General features: G+C 35.8%; 1 long non-coding RNA gene across 9 annotated transcripts in view; it reads right to left on the minus strand.

The window, feature by feature from the left end:
• Positions 1–863: 863 nt before the first annotated feature.
• The window catches only part of LOC106724271, an 83,925-nt gene continuing 71,688 nt past the window's right edge, over positions 864–13,100 (minus strand). For 4 of the 9 annotated variants that reach the window (XR_001360014.1, XR_001360015.1, XR_001360013.1 and 1 more), the window contains 3 exons: positions 3,994–4,073; positions 1,762–1,868; positions 864–903 (listed from right to left, as the gene is read on the minus strand). This is a non-coding gene — a long non-coding RNA (uncharacterized LOC106724271). Of the gene's footprint in view, positions 904–1,761; positions 1,869–3,993; positions 4,074–4,301; positions 4,388–12,697; positions 12,766–13,100 lie in introns of those variants that run through there. The other 5 variants (XR_001360016.1, XR_001360017.1, XR_001360018.1 and 2 more) reach the window with 5 other exon arrangements.

Consider the following 13,100-nt stretch of genomic DNA (forward strand, 5'->3'; position numbering starts at 1 on the left):
CCAAGGATTCAAAAGTAATTTATATATGAAACTGAAATAATGTATGAATTAGCTGTTTACATGTTGTTACTGTGAAGAGTTTTAAATTTAAAATGAATTAATTTAAAAGGTCAGTTTTAATATCAGAGTTATTTTAGATGTACTCAGTGATACAAGCTACCTTAATCAGATACTCAATTTTGCATTTGTCTTAGTTTTTTAAATATCAGCTCTTTACCAAATTACTTTTCTAGAACTGTGGTTCTCAATCTTGTGGTGATTAGAATCATCTGTGGAATTTTTTTAAATAAAGATTCCTGAAAAAAAAAATTCCTGGACTTCTAGATATTCTAATTCAATAGGTTGGGCATCAAGAACATGCATTTTAACAAGCACCCAAATCTAGTTACTTATCCAGTTAGTTAATCCAATTAGTGGTGCTCAGATCATACTTAGAAAAATACTGATCTAGAAAACCCCAGTAGTAGCTACTTTAGGCCAATTCTTAACAAACTACTCTTCTCCCATGAATTCTAGGTCCCAGTACATTTCATTCCACAACCATGATTCAAATATTAAAGCCATTTATTCAGTCAATATTCTATGAAGGCCTGCAACACCACCAGCAATCCTCTAATACTGCAAGGCTTGAAGACTATGTAATTTCTACTGCAGGACTCAAAAATGACATATTGAGGCCTTTCTTAAACATCATTCTCTCCCTAAACACACCTTCTTGCACCACACTGGACTGCCAAAGCTAGACTCATCAAAAATTTCAGACTAGCAGTATTACTTACACTTGAAATAACTGAGAGGCAATATTTGTGCTCTTTTCCACTCTGAAAATTTTAACAATAGCATATGAGGGTTTTTTTTTTTTCATTAACAAACACATCTACTCATTATTTTCCCTCCTTTGCCCTATGGAAGAAAAAAAGAGTTTTTAAAGACATTTTTAGAGGAGTAAAAGCTGATTATATCAATTGAAATATAAATTATACCATTAAACAACAAATGTGTGAATATATGACATGTAAGATATTGTGTATGAAGGTTTGGGTACAGGGATAAACTCTAAAACTTGAGGTCTATTAAAAGACCTTACTGGGTCAGCCACATTTGGAACATGACCTATAAAAATGCAATCAACTTTCAATTATCAACCAATGATTATCCACTTGCCACTTCTAGCTATATTTTAGGTCATTGATACGGTAGTCCTGTAAATAACATCTATCCAATTCATTTATTTTATTCCTGGTATTTAAATTTTGGTTTCCTGCTATGTGCTATTTAACTCATCTCCTAACCTCAGGAGACTTGAGGAAGGACATTTAGCTTAACCAAGTTGATAAATTCAGGCTATTCCCTGTTTGGAGTAAACAACAAATAACTGAGCAATATGAGCAGGATCTGGAATGCTGAAGTTGTGAGACAACAACAGAATATTATGGAAAGGATACAGTTTATAACTACTAAATGTCCTTTTTCAGGGTGCCTTGTACATATGTTGTGGTTAATGTTTAATAGCAAACTAAAATTTAATAGCTCCAGGTCACCTAATGCAGCGGTTCTCAACCTGTGGGTCGCGACCCCTTTGGCGGTCGAACGACCCTTTCACAGGGGTCGCCTAAGACCATCCTGCATATCAGATATTTACATTATAATTCATAACAGTAACAACATTACAGTTATGAAGTAGCAACGAAAATAATTTTATGGTTGGGTCACAACATGAGGAACTATATTTAAAGGGCCAGAAGGTTGAGAACCACTGACCTAATGGATAGTCCAAACTCCTAAATATGTCACAAGACCTTCAAGATTTTCACCAGAGGTGTTCTTCCAATCTCTGGACCTTCTACTTCCTTTTTTAAAGTAATCATCTACATTAATAAAAGAGAAAGATGCAAATTGACTATACCTCCATGATGCCCGCTAGCCAATCAGGAGTGAATATGCAAATTAACCCAACAAAGATGGCAGCGACCCCACCCCCCAGCCGCTCTGGGCCTCTGGGCAGCATGTATGCAGACACAGAGCAGCTGGACAGGGCGGAACGCCTGCTATGAGGGGGAGGGCGGGGGCAGAGGATGCTACAGGAGCGGTGTTCCAGCTGGAGTGAAGACTGAAGGCTCCAGCCGCAGTGAAGACTCCGGCCGGAGCAAAGACAGAAGGCAGCGGCCAGAGTGAAGGCCTGGGTCCCGGGTGCTGGAGGAAAACAGGTGCCAGCAGCCAGGGGAAGGAAGGCCTATTGCACGAATCTTCGTGCAACAGGCCTCTAGTTCTATATAATAAAGAGCTAATATGCTAATTAGACAAGACGGCAGAACCACCTTCCGGGGTGACCTTCCAGAATGACCAGTGGGCAGAGGGCGGGGCTGCGAGGCAGCTGGGGCTGCTGCAAGGGCCAAGGCAGCAGCCAGGGCTGCAAGGGCCGAGCCCTTTGCACAAATTTCGTGCATCGGGCCTCTAGTCTTTTAATAATTTTTTTGGAGCTGTCCATTTGCCAGGCAATTTTTAAAGTGACATTACAAGTAAATATATTAGTTATATTATAAAGTAGGAAAACTGAGGCTTAGCCTTTTACCCACAATCATAAAAGTAGTATAAGATGAAGTCAAGATTAAAATTCTAGTGTGTCTGACTCCAATGTACATGCTCTAAGTCATTAGATTTTAGTTCATTGTCTTCATATTCCCTCATTCCAGCCATGCACAACTAAATCATAAGTCTTCACATATACCATGACTTTCCACATCTTCATGCTTTTGCCCATGTTTCTTCTGTTTCTGGGAAGGTTTTTGTTTTTTGGGGGGTTTTTTTGCAGAGACAAAGTGATTTTATTTTTTTTCCCCCTTGATTGAATAAGATATTACAAATGTGTCCTTATCCCCCCAATGTCCCCTCATCCCCCCTAATCCTGCCCTCACCCTCACCCCCTGTTGTCCACATCCATCACTTATGCTTATATGCATGCATACAAGTCATTTGGTTGATCTTTCCCCCTCACCCCCACCCTCCCCTGCTTTCCCTCCCAGTTTTGAGCATCTGATCGATGCTTCTCTGTCTCTACATCTGGGAAGGTTCTTTTTAAATCTTGTCTCTCCCCTCCACCAACTAATTCAACAATAATAAATAGTGCTAAAACGCTAATTCTGTGCTTGGCATTGTAGTAGGTAGGCATAAGAGATAGAGTAGTGAGCAAGACAAAAATTTGGCCATTAAAGGGCTTATATTCCTTTAACTCCTACTCTTCTATCAATACCTGATGCATGCCCGGCCAAGATGGCTCAGTGGTTGAGCATCGACCTATGAATTAGGAGGTCATGGTTCAAATCCCGATCAGGGCACATGCCCAGGTTGTGGGCTTGATCCCCAACCAATCAATGATTCTCTCTCACCATTGATATTTCTATCTATCTCTCCCTCTCCCTTCCTCTCTGAAATCAATAAAAATATATTTTTTAAAAATAAAGAAAAGCTGATTCAAAGTTACTGCTTTGATAAAAATTCCCTTTATATATATTCTTTTAAAACTAATTTCTTCTTCTGTTTGCTCATAGCACTTTATATATTCCTTCACCATTGGATATCATATTGCACTAAAATTATTTATCTATCTTAATCTCCCCCTCTAACCTATAATCTCTTTGACATAAAGACCCTCTTTCCTGCTTAGATCTGTATCCTGTCTTTAGCAGAACACTTGGTTCATAAGCAAGTGTTCTTTGAGTGAGTGAGTGTCTGTTTCTATAGTCTATATAAATTAAACATTAAAAATATTGACTAGAGAGAAAAATACTATAGTTTAATTTATAAACTCAGTCACAGAAAAAGTGATAGTCACAACTATTTAAAGATATATTTACATCTTACTTGGGTGCTTTTTAGTGCTCAGGTTTATATTAGACATTAGACAATAACAATCTAACTTGCATTTTGACCCATCTGCCATAACTATATAACTATTATATAGCCTCAATATGTAAGGTAAATAACAGTATTCACCACAGTTGAAGCTTAGTTGTTATTAACTGAGAACTTAGACGCACAGCTGATGAAACTGCAAGAATTACTTCTTCAGTGTACTGTTGTAATAGGAAAGAAATTACTATTTATTAAAAGTAAAGACATATGAATAACAATAATTATGCAGAGCACAAATAATTTACACATGCATATTAATTTCTGTTAAAATCACAGTATATTAATTTCTGTTAAAAATCACATGATTTTAGATGTACTCAAATTTATTCAAAAGAGGGTTATGGTTTTAAGAACTGAAAGGTTAATCTTACAACATACTTTATACTTACTTTTAATTGCTTGCTTTTATATATTTTGCAAATCCAAATTATCTTTAATTTGTTTTCATATAAAGATATACACATAAAACACCAACCTGTAGGGTAACAGCCAAAGTATGAAATCTGTATGTAAGCTTCCCTTTAAGAACATGAACTATGTGATAATACAGTCTATTAGTTGTAGAATTATAGAATTTTTTATCTAGAAGAACCCAAATAGGAAATCATTTTCAACACCTTCATTTTAAAGATGGAGAAATTTGGCCAGGCCGGCTTGGCTCAGTGGTTGAGCATTGACCTATGAACCAGGAGGCCAGGGTGTAATTCCTGGTGGGGGCACATGCCCGGGTTACGGGCTCGATCCCCAGTGTGGGGCGTGCAGAAGGCAGCCCATCAATGATTCTTTCTCATCATTGATGTTTCTATCTCTCTCTGCTTTCTCTCTGAAATCAATAAAATAAGAAAAGATGAAGAAATTTGGTGCCAAAAAGGTGAGATAATTAACATTTTGGTTAGCATTTTAGTTTTCAGTTAGTCCCCTCCCACCTCCACCTCCCCCGCAAAAATAGGCTTTTAAAACAATTGTCATTGTTCTCCTTCCCTGCCACCTTAATAATATACTCAGTTGTCAGACTAGCAGATGATCAATTAATTAGACAGTTTCTGTTATTACTAAACTAAACAAACCAAATGTACACATTAAGAAAGAGAACTATGAAATATTTAAAATAACTAGGAAATCAGGGTTAATACACTGAATTCATGTAAGGTACATCCTCAGACTTATAAATGACCAAAAATATTTAAGACATGATCCCAGTCCTTAAGTTATTTGCAATAGCTGACCCCATCACACCTTTCTAAATCTTCCATAACTTTCCTATATAAAACCTCTTCTTAAAAACAGTGCCCTACTTCACACTCATGAAAATACCTCATATTTTTGCAAGCCCATAACTTGAGTCTTGCTTTACTTCCTGCCTATAATGTTTCTTCACCCCTTATGAAAGCTTACCCAGACTTCATAGCCCATGTCAGTTCAACCTATCCCTTAAAGCAGTGGTTCTCAACCTTCCTAATGCCAGGACCCTTTAATACAGTTCCTCATGTTGTAGTGACTCCCAACCATAAAATTATTTTCATTGCTACTTCATAACTGTAACTTTGCTACTGTTAGGAATCGTAATGTAAATATCTGATATGCAGGATGTATTTTCATTGCTACAATTAGAACATAATTAAAGCATAGTGATTAATCACAAAAACAATATGTAATTATATATGTGTTTTCCGATGGTCTTAGGCGACCCCTGTGAAAGGGTTGTTCGACCCCCAAAGGGGTCGTGACCCACAGGTTGAGAACCGCTGCCTTAAAGTCTTCTCTGGTCTCTTATTTCGCCTTTATCATACACTGGCTTCCATTCTAAATCATTCATATATTGACATTAGCTTCCACCCAGATTATAATCTCCTGGAGGGTGGGGACAATTTATGCATCTCTGTAAACCCAGAAGTGCTCCCCATCTTTTATATTCCATGGCATACAGATTAAAAGTTAATATTTGTATGGCATGTTGGAGGAAACTCTCAAGGATGCTAGTGGCTAGACATGCTTGGCCCAAGGCTCCAACCAACCCAAACTCTATTTGACATCCTAAAGGCTGGAGGGATCAAGATCTTAGAACATTTGTAGCTTTCTTTTAGCATAATTGCAAATAAAATTAGTTAAATTAAGATGAGATCATAGTGAAATAGAGTGAGCTCCTACTATAATATGACTGGTGTCTTTATCAGAAGACGGGCATGTAAAGACACAGGAAGCACACCATGGATGATGGAAAGCAGAAGTTGGAGTAATCTTTAGCAACATGTACAGTCTATTGTCTAGGATGGGACTACCAAGACTTTTTTATCCCTATTGTCTTCTTTTTACTATTATTTTTTTATTTATTTTAATTCTCACCTGAGGATATGTTTTCTTCGCTGATTTGAGAGAAAGAAACAGGGAGAGGGGGAGAGTGAAAAATCGATATGAGAGAGAACATCGATTGGTTGCCTCCCTTATGTGTCCGGACTGGGGATCAACCCCACAACCTGAGTATGTGCCCTGACTGGGAAATGAACCCGAGATCCTTTGGTGCACAGGATGACTCTCTAACCTTTTAGAAACACTGGCCAGGGTGGGATAACCAAGTCTTTTCTCCTTTGTTTCAAAAGAACTCACTTTTTCCATCAGTTTAGTATAAGGGAAAGCTAAGACAGAGAAGTCATAAGTTCCCTCCTATCTGTAATCTAAATCTGACAGTAGCCCCCACTAGATTGATGAAAAGAATAACATTTTATCTAGCAGCTTTATCATCAGCAGAAAATATTAATGCTATTTTTCAGAATAATTATTTACTACCATTCCTATTTCTCCCATTTAAGTTAAAATTTAAAGGTAATCTATATATATAAAACCCTAAGGGACCGTCCGACCGTCCAACCATCCGACCGGTAGCTATGATGCACACTGACCACCAGGGGACAGACACTCAACGCAGGAGCTGCCGAGCTGCGGTGACTTGGCAGCTGCGGTTCTTGGGTGATTCACCTGGAATCAGAGAGGAGGGAGCCGATTCCAGGGTGCGTCACCCGAGAACTGCCCTCTCGCAATCCGGGACCCCTTGGGGGATGTCAGATAGCCGGTTTTGGCCCAATCCCCACTAGCTAGGCTGAGGGACCCCACCAGTGCACGAATCTGTGCACCGGGCCTCTAGTATAATATAGAAATACAAAAATAGGTAAACAGAGAGCCTTGATTACTGCTACTCCAAACACAATTCTATTGTATTTGTATTTATATTAATTGTATTTCTATTTTCTAACTAGGATCTCAGGCACTCATTTTTCTTGTTAATTATAACAATAAATGGCCAATATGTAATAGCATTTATCAACTGCTCACTGAAACAAAGGAACTGTATCAGGGCTGACACAAGTGATTGACATGATTAGAGAAATGTATATAATAGCTGGTTTTACAATTAATATTACAGATAAAGGACCAAGTATCAGGAAGTTCTTTTTGTTATTCCTCCAAAAAAATACTACATAAATCTTCTATAAATAAATCCTAATGATCCAAATGAATAAGTCACACACCTCACATGTCCAACAGCATCAAAAAAAAAAAAAGGTTCAAATCCTTTATCTCCCAAGGTATAGGTGCTTCTTTCCACGCAGAGTTCAGAACTTGAGATTTCTATTCATAAATTTTATTCACAAACTGACTTTTCATGGCGTCATTGCCTATATAATAAATTGAATTTCCACAAGTGAAACTACAGTAGGGCAGCAGAGTGTATAGTAGTCTTTTCATAGCAAGATTGTCCCAATAATTTCTACACTGTGTAATTTCAGTTAAAGCTGCTAACCACAGACTATAATTAAGTTAACATTCAAGACTTCACTACACCTCTCTATAAAGTGTAAACACAATTTGGCATACAACTGGTACTTCTGAAGTGTGTGGATTCTCTTTCACTCGTACAGTTGAACTATCCATTGCACACTTTAAGTTCCATACATAGACACCAAGCACTGAAGGAAACAGAAAATATTATGCTAACATGACTATATTATTGATGAATAAAAAAACATAACCCCAAGGCTAAGCTGCCAAATAAGTAGTGAATTAATTTCTGTAAAGTACTCCAATATTACAAAGGTGTGTTGAAAGGTGTCTGCTCATGTTTCAAATTAAACGCACTGCTGGTCAGCATTAGCACCTCAGCTTTGAACACCAGCCATTTGCCTATAACACTTCAGGGGCTAGGAAAAACGGATTTGCCGTTCACACTGGAATAATTAGAACATGTCAGGAAGAATTAATTTCCTCATTTTTCAAAAGGATACACAGAAATTACCATGTTATTATATGACAGGGTCCCTTGGAGAATTATATTAAATTTAATTTCTAGCGCAGCCCACACAACAAATTAAAGTCATAAATAAGATGGAAAGAAGCGGGACGCAGAGCATATGTTTATGGCAATGAGTGAAGCCAAGGGACCAGAAACAACTATCTTCATTTCATTTTATTTAAATCAGCCAGACACTGTGTATCTGAATGACAGCACTTGTTAATGGTGCTGAGATTATAGGCTCCTTAATTTTAGAAAACAGAAGCAGTCAGTCAGTGTCTGAAATAGTACATTTCCTACAATGCAAAAATTAGTATAAATTTACTCCCTTTCAAGTCAATTTCTTTTTGCCCTGCAGCAAGTTTAACAAAGATAAACTTATTTTTAATAATACTGTTTCTCTATTTGTCTTCTCTTTTGGCAATTTTTGGGGTCAAAAAAAATGAGAAAAGTTAAACAGAAGAGTTACAAGGATAAGTAAAATTTGCAAACATAAACTTTGTCCAAAATACAAGCTTCCTGCTTCATCCTTTAAATACATCTACCAATTTAGAACTGAGAGACAAAATGTGTTTTTTATATTAAACTCAAACTGTCTTTCTTACACTGCCTATCAAATCGGAGTAAAACTTATAAGGGTATTGTTTAACCACCCTAAAAGCACTAGACTTTTGAGCTATTCATTAAGTCCAAATATGCGTATGGAGCAGACAAGATTACTCAGCACTGATGTACCTACCACTCAATGGCCAGAGACGTCCCTACTTCCTTCTCCTCCTGCTAAAGCGTCTCTCAAGTATCACCGTTCTACCTCAGCTAGCCATGGGCAGCCAAAAAAAGGTTTTCACTCGTGGTCCTATCATCCACTCTGAAATCAGCCTGAGCCCAGCATAGAAACATTAATGAAACTTTAATAAATGTATTATAAAATATGAATGATATTATTGATCCCCTCCCTTCTCCTTATGTACATTTTTATTTGTTATTTAAGTGATGGATAAAATAACAAGACTGGAAGCAAGTATATATGACTCTCTTAATTTTTTCCTATATACTATAAAAAAGACTCAAGGTGTCCTACAGAAATTAATACTCTTGCATTGAGACGTCAGCACCTTCCCCAACACTTAAGACTGGCATTTCAGACCTAACAGCAATCCAAATGCTTCAAACAACAGTTATCAAAACAATTTCTATTGAGTTATTTACCCACTCAAAATTTCTTAAGAATGCATAATTATATTATCTTTCAACATGAAATATACTCAATGTATAACAAATGCAAAAAAATTAAGGGGTGATATTTAGAAAATTATTTTAAATTACTAAAGTAAACACAATGAAGAAAAAGAGTCACTGATAATTTGCTAAACTTTTTCTCCTTCCAACATAGATTTAATCTCCACATACTCACATACAAATTCTAAAGCTAAATGTTAAGATGACTCAAAGCCCCAGAAACAAGCTGGCAACTTTATCGTGCTTAATAACTGAAAACATTCTTAAGGTGAAAAAAGAGTTTGTACACTTTAAGAAATGACTGTCGTGAAACTGAACACTCCCTGGGGTGCAACAAACTTTAAATAATTTGTGAATCAATTAACTGGTGACTCTCTTCATAACACAGATTTCACACTCCCAGGTCACTGCATTATCAGCCTGATACGAATCATAACATTTTGGAGAAAAGTTCATAATTGAAATCATTAATTAATTTAACAGGACTTTTAGTTATGCATTGCATTAAACAGCTGTAAAGGAGCAGAGATTAATTAGTTGTTTCTCTGACAATTTTCACTGCTGTTATTACTTGGAAAACTTTTCAACTTGAAAAGCACATCATGCTCTCTGTAATCTGGTAGTGACCTATCAAAGCAATTTAAAGTTGAAGGAACTGTAACTTTTCTAAAATAAAGTCTGAAACCTTTGAGGTGTTTCTTTTTCTAGAATAAAAATAAAAAATTTAAATATCAAATACTGTAAAGTCTGAACATCTCCAGATGTGAAAATGCATCTGGAATAAAGTCTAAAAGCATATGTATATAAAGCACCTAGTACAAATAAAACACATAGTACAAGTATATATCTTGAGAAGCTCACAAGATGAAGAAAACAAAGATATACCCAGCTAGCAGTTTCATAAAGCTAGTGAGATGATATGCATTTACATGTTTTGTATAGCCTTCTTTTTCTCTTAAAAGCAAAAATAAAAACTATTAACCATAAATAAACTGTATTTATGTTAGCATTCAGTGCCTTTACTTCTTAGAATTTAGAAGTAAATCCATTTGACTGACCTACAAGTTGTCTAGCAAGGCTGACAAGGTACAGGTAAGTTCAAAAAGCAACTCAAAAAGCACAATTTCAAGGGAAAGTGACTAGCAATTTTTTCAATAAATTATTCCAAACTCCTTTCATATCACATCATACTTGGCATAACTTCATTATTTTAACAGCTTAATATCTCATCTCATATGCTATAGTAAAAGCACTAAAAGGTATATCATGGAAATTCTAGTAAAATGTTTAATATTCTAGAAAAATCTCCATCTTACTCAAAGTAATTAACTAAAATTAAACATTTTCCAGGTTCCTATCAGAAAACAATGGCACTACTCAAAACTCTCACGTATTGTTTTTTTTTTTTCCAGTCTAATCTCTTTCCCTAACCCCTCTGCTGTACCCATGGCAATGATACTGAATTATTACAATTCTCAAAACATAGCAGGCCCTTTCAATGTCTGGGTACTTTTACAAATGCTATATCCTCAGCTTAGAATAGTCTAACTCCACATCCTCATTACTCCTTTAAGAAGCAGCTCAGATGCTAACCTATTTATTCAATGAAGCCTTCCCCCCAGTTCTTCCTGGCAAATTGCAAATTTCTATTTTTCTTACTTCTTTCATACCCTAATTCTAAGACTAATGTGTTATTATAATTTCTCTCTTCACTTGTCTCTCCACTAGGATTTTTATGCTGGCTAAAGGCTACCTTTAGTATGCTATTCACATTTAAATCTCCAATATGTCTATCTGAAACCTATTAAACCTTCTGTAAATGTCTGTTGATTATAAAAGGAATAAATAGGGAAAGGGGGTGGGAGAAGGTCAAAGAAGCTAAAAAGGGGATAAATGGTGATGGAAGGAGATTTGACTTGGGGTGGTGAACATACAATACAATACACAGATGATGTGTTATAGAGTTGTACACCTGAAACCTATATTTTATTAACCAATGTCACCCCTATAAATTCAATAATAATTTAAAAATAAAAATAAAAAAGGAATAAATAAATGAATGTACACATATTTATTTCCACGTTTCATTTCAGTATTTATTGAGCATCTATTATAAATCAACCATAGTGCTAGATGCTTGACAAAATCTCCACAAATTTTAAGTAAAGAAAAAGATAGCTTCTCTGTATTTTTTAAAACATTTAACCTCACCTACTTTTTTATTATTTTGTTTAAAAAATGGTAATTATTATCTAATTAAACTTGGAGTGGGTCATCAAGAAATAAAAACTGAAAATATGTTATTTCAGGATATTTTCTTTTATATCAAAGGCCCTTTGCAATGAAAGACCCCTTTCCCAGGAGTGAAATTAAATGAACATGTTAAAAACAGTTTATGCCTGTGGTTCTACCAAGGCTCCCTTATCTAGGCAATGTACATGAGAGTCTATTAGAATAAGTGTTTCCTCACTTGAGCAGAAGAGTGAATCTTTGTCTTTTCTGAGATAGCATTTTATAAAGTCACAATGATTACAGTGCTAGTTTCTCTTTTAGATGCATTATGTCCAATAATTCACTGTCAGGGGGAGGCAAATGGTAATGGTTAGTGCCTTATCATTCACATTTTCTCACTTATATCTTTATAGCTCACTTATTTCTCATTTCAGCCACTATAATGGCAAGGATAAGTTGGCATTTTCTTAAAAGTGTTGTCCTTTAAATAAGAATCTGTGGCAATTTTGCTCTTTAATAAGGGTGTTTCCTATTCCAACAGTTTATCTCAAAGTTCTTGCAAGAATTAAATGAGATAACATATATAGATACTCAATAAGTATTAGTCCTTTTCCATCCCTCTTACCCTGAAATGCACCTGTCCCAGAGAACATGTCCTAAAGCAGGTTGTAACTATGGAATTATTCTGGCATTGTATACAGATGGGCATGCACTCTTCACATATATAATGGAACCATTGAATAATAGGTTTAAGATAGTGAAAAGCAAAGTATCTATCTTTGTTAGAAATAGTGGAATGGACAAACAGTGAAATTAAAAGTGATAAAGAGTGTAGATGAAGTTTGCCTAAGCAAATCCTAAATTGCTGGTAATAGGTCCACTTTCTTTCAACCAATTCCTCCTTGTGACCAAGAAAGCTGACCAAAGTTAAAGCCTAAAGTATAGAACAAAACAAAATTAACTTCCACATAGAAGTCAAATTCATAACATCTGCTGCATTTGCTCCATTATAAAAATTCATTTATTTTGGTTACCTTAGGAGGTACTAGAACCAATGGTACTTTAGGGAAGTGCTATCTTGACAGCATCACATAATCCTAAAATCCAGAAGAATCCTAAATCAAGAATAGAATCTATATCTAAAAACGTATAAGCTTTGATTCTACCTAAAGATTCACATTAAAATGCATAAGCAAAATAACACCATGGTAACATTATATTTGTTCCTTTAGACTCAATAAATCAGGGAAACTGAAACATTTAACCCACCAAATCTGCAAAATCTTTTCTGAATAATAGTGGATGTTGCTCTTCTCTATCCCCATCTTATCAGAGTATGCATATGCTTTGTTTCTTGTTTTGCATTTCATTCTACCAAAACACTCAAAATTACCCCATGATTTGTATATTTGTGTATCTGCCTTATATGGTT

Source organism: Myotis brandtii, unplaced genomic scaffold (genome assembly GCF_000412655.1).
Source record: "Myotis brandtii unplaced genomic scaffold, ASM41265v1 scaffold782, whole genome shotgun sequence".
NCBI lineage: Eukaryota > Metazoa > Chordata > Mammalia > Chiroptera > Vespertilionidae > Myotis > Myotis brandtii.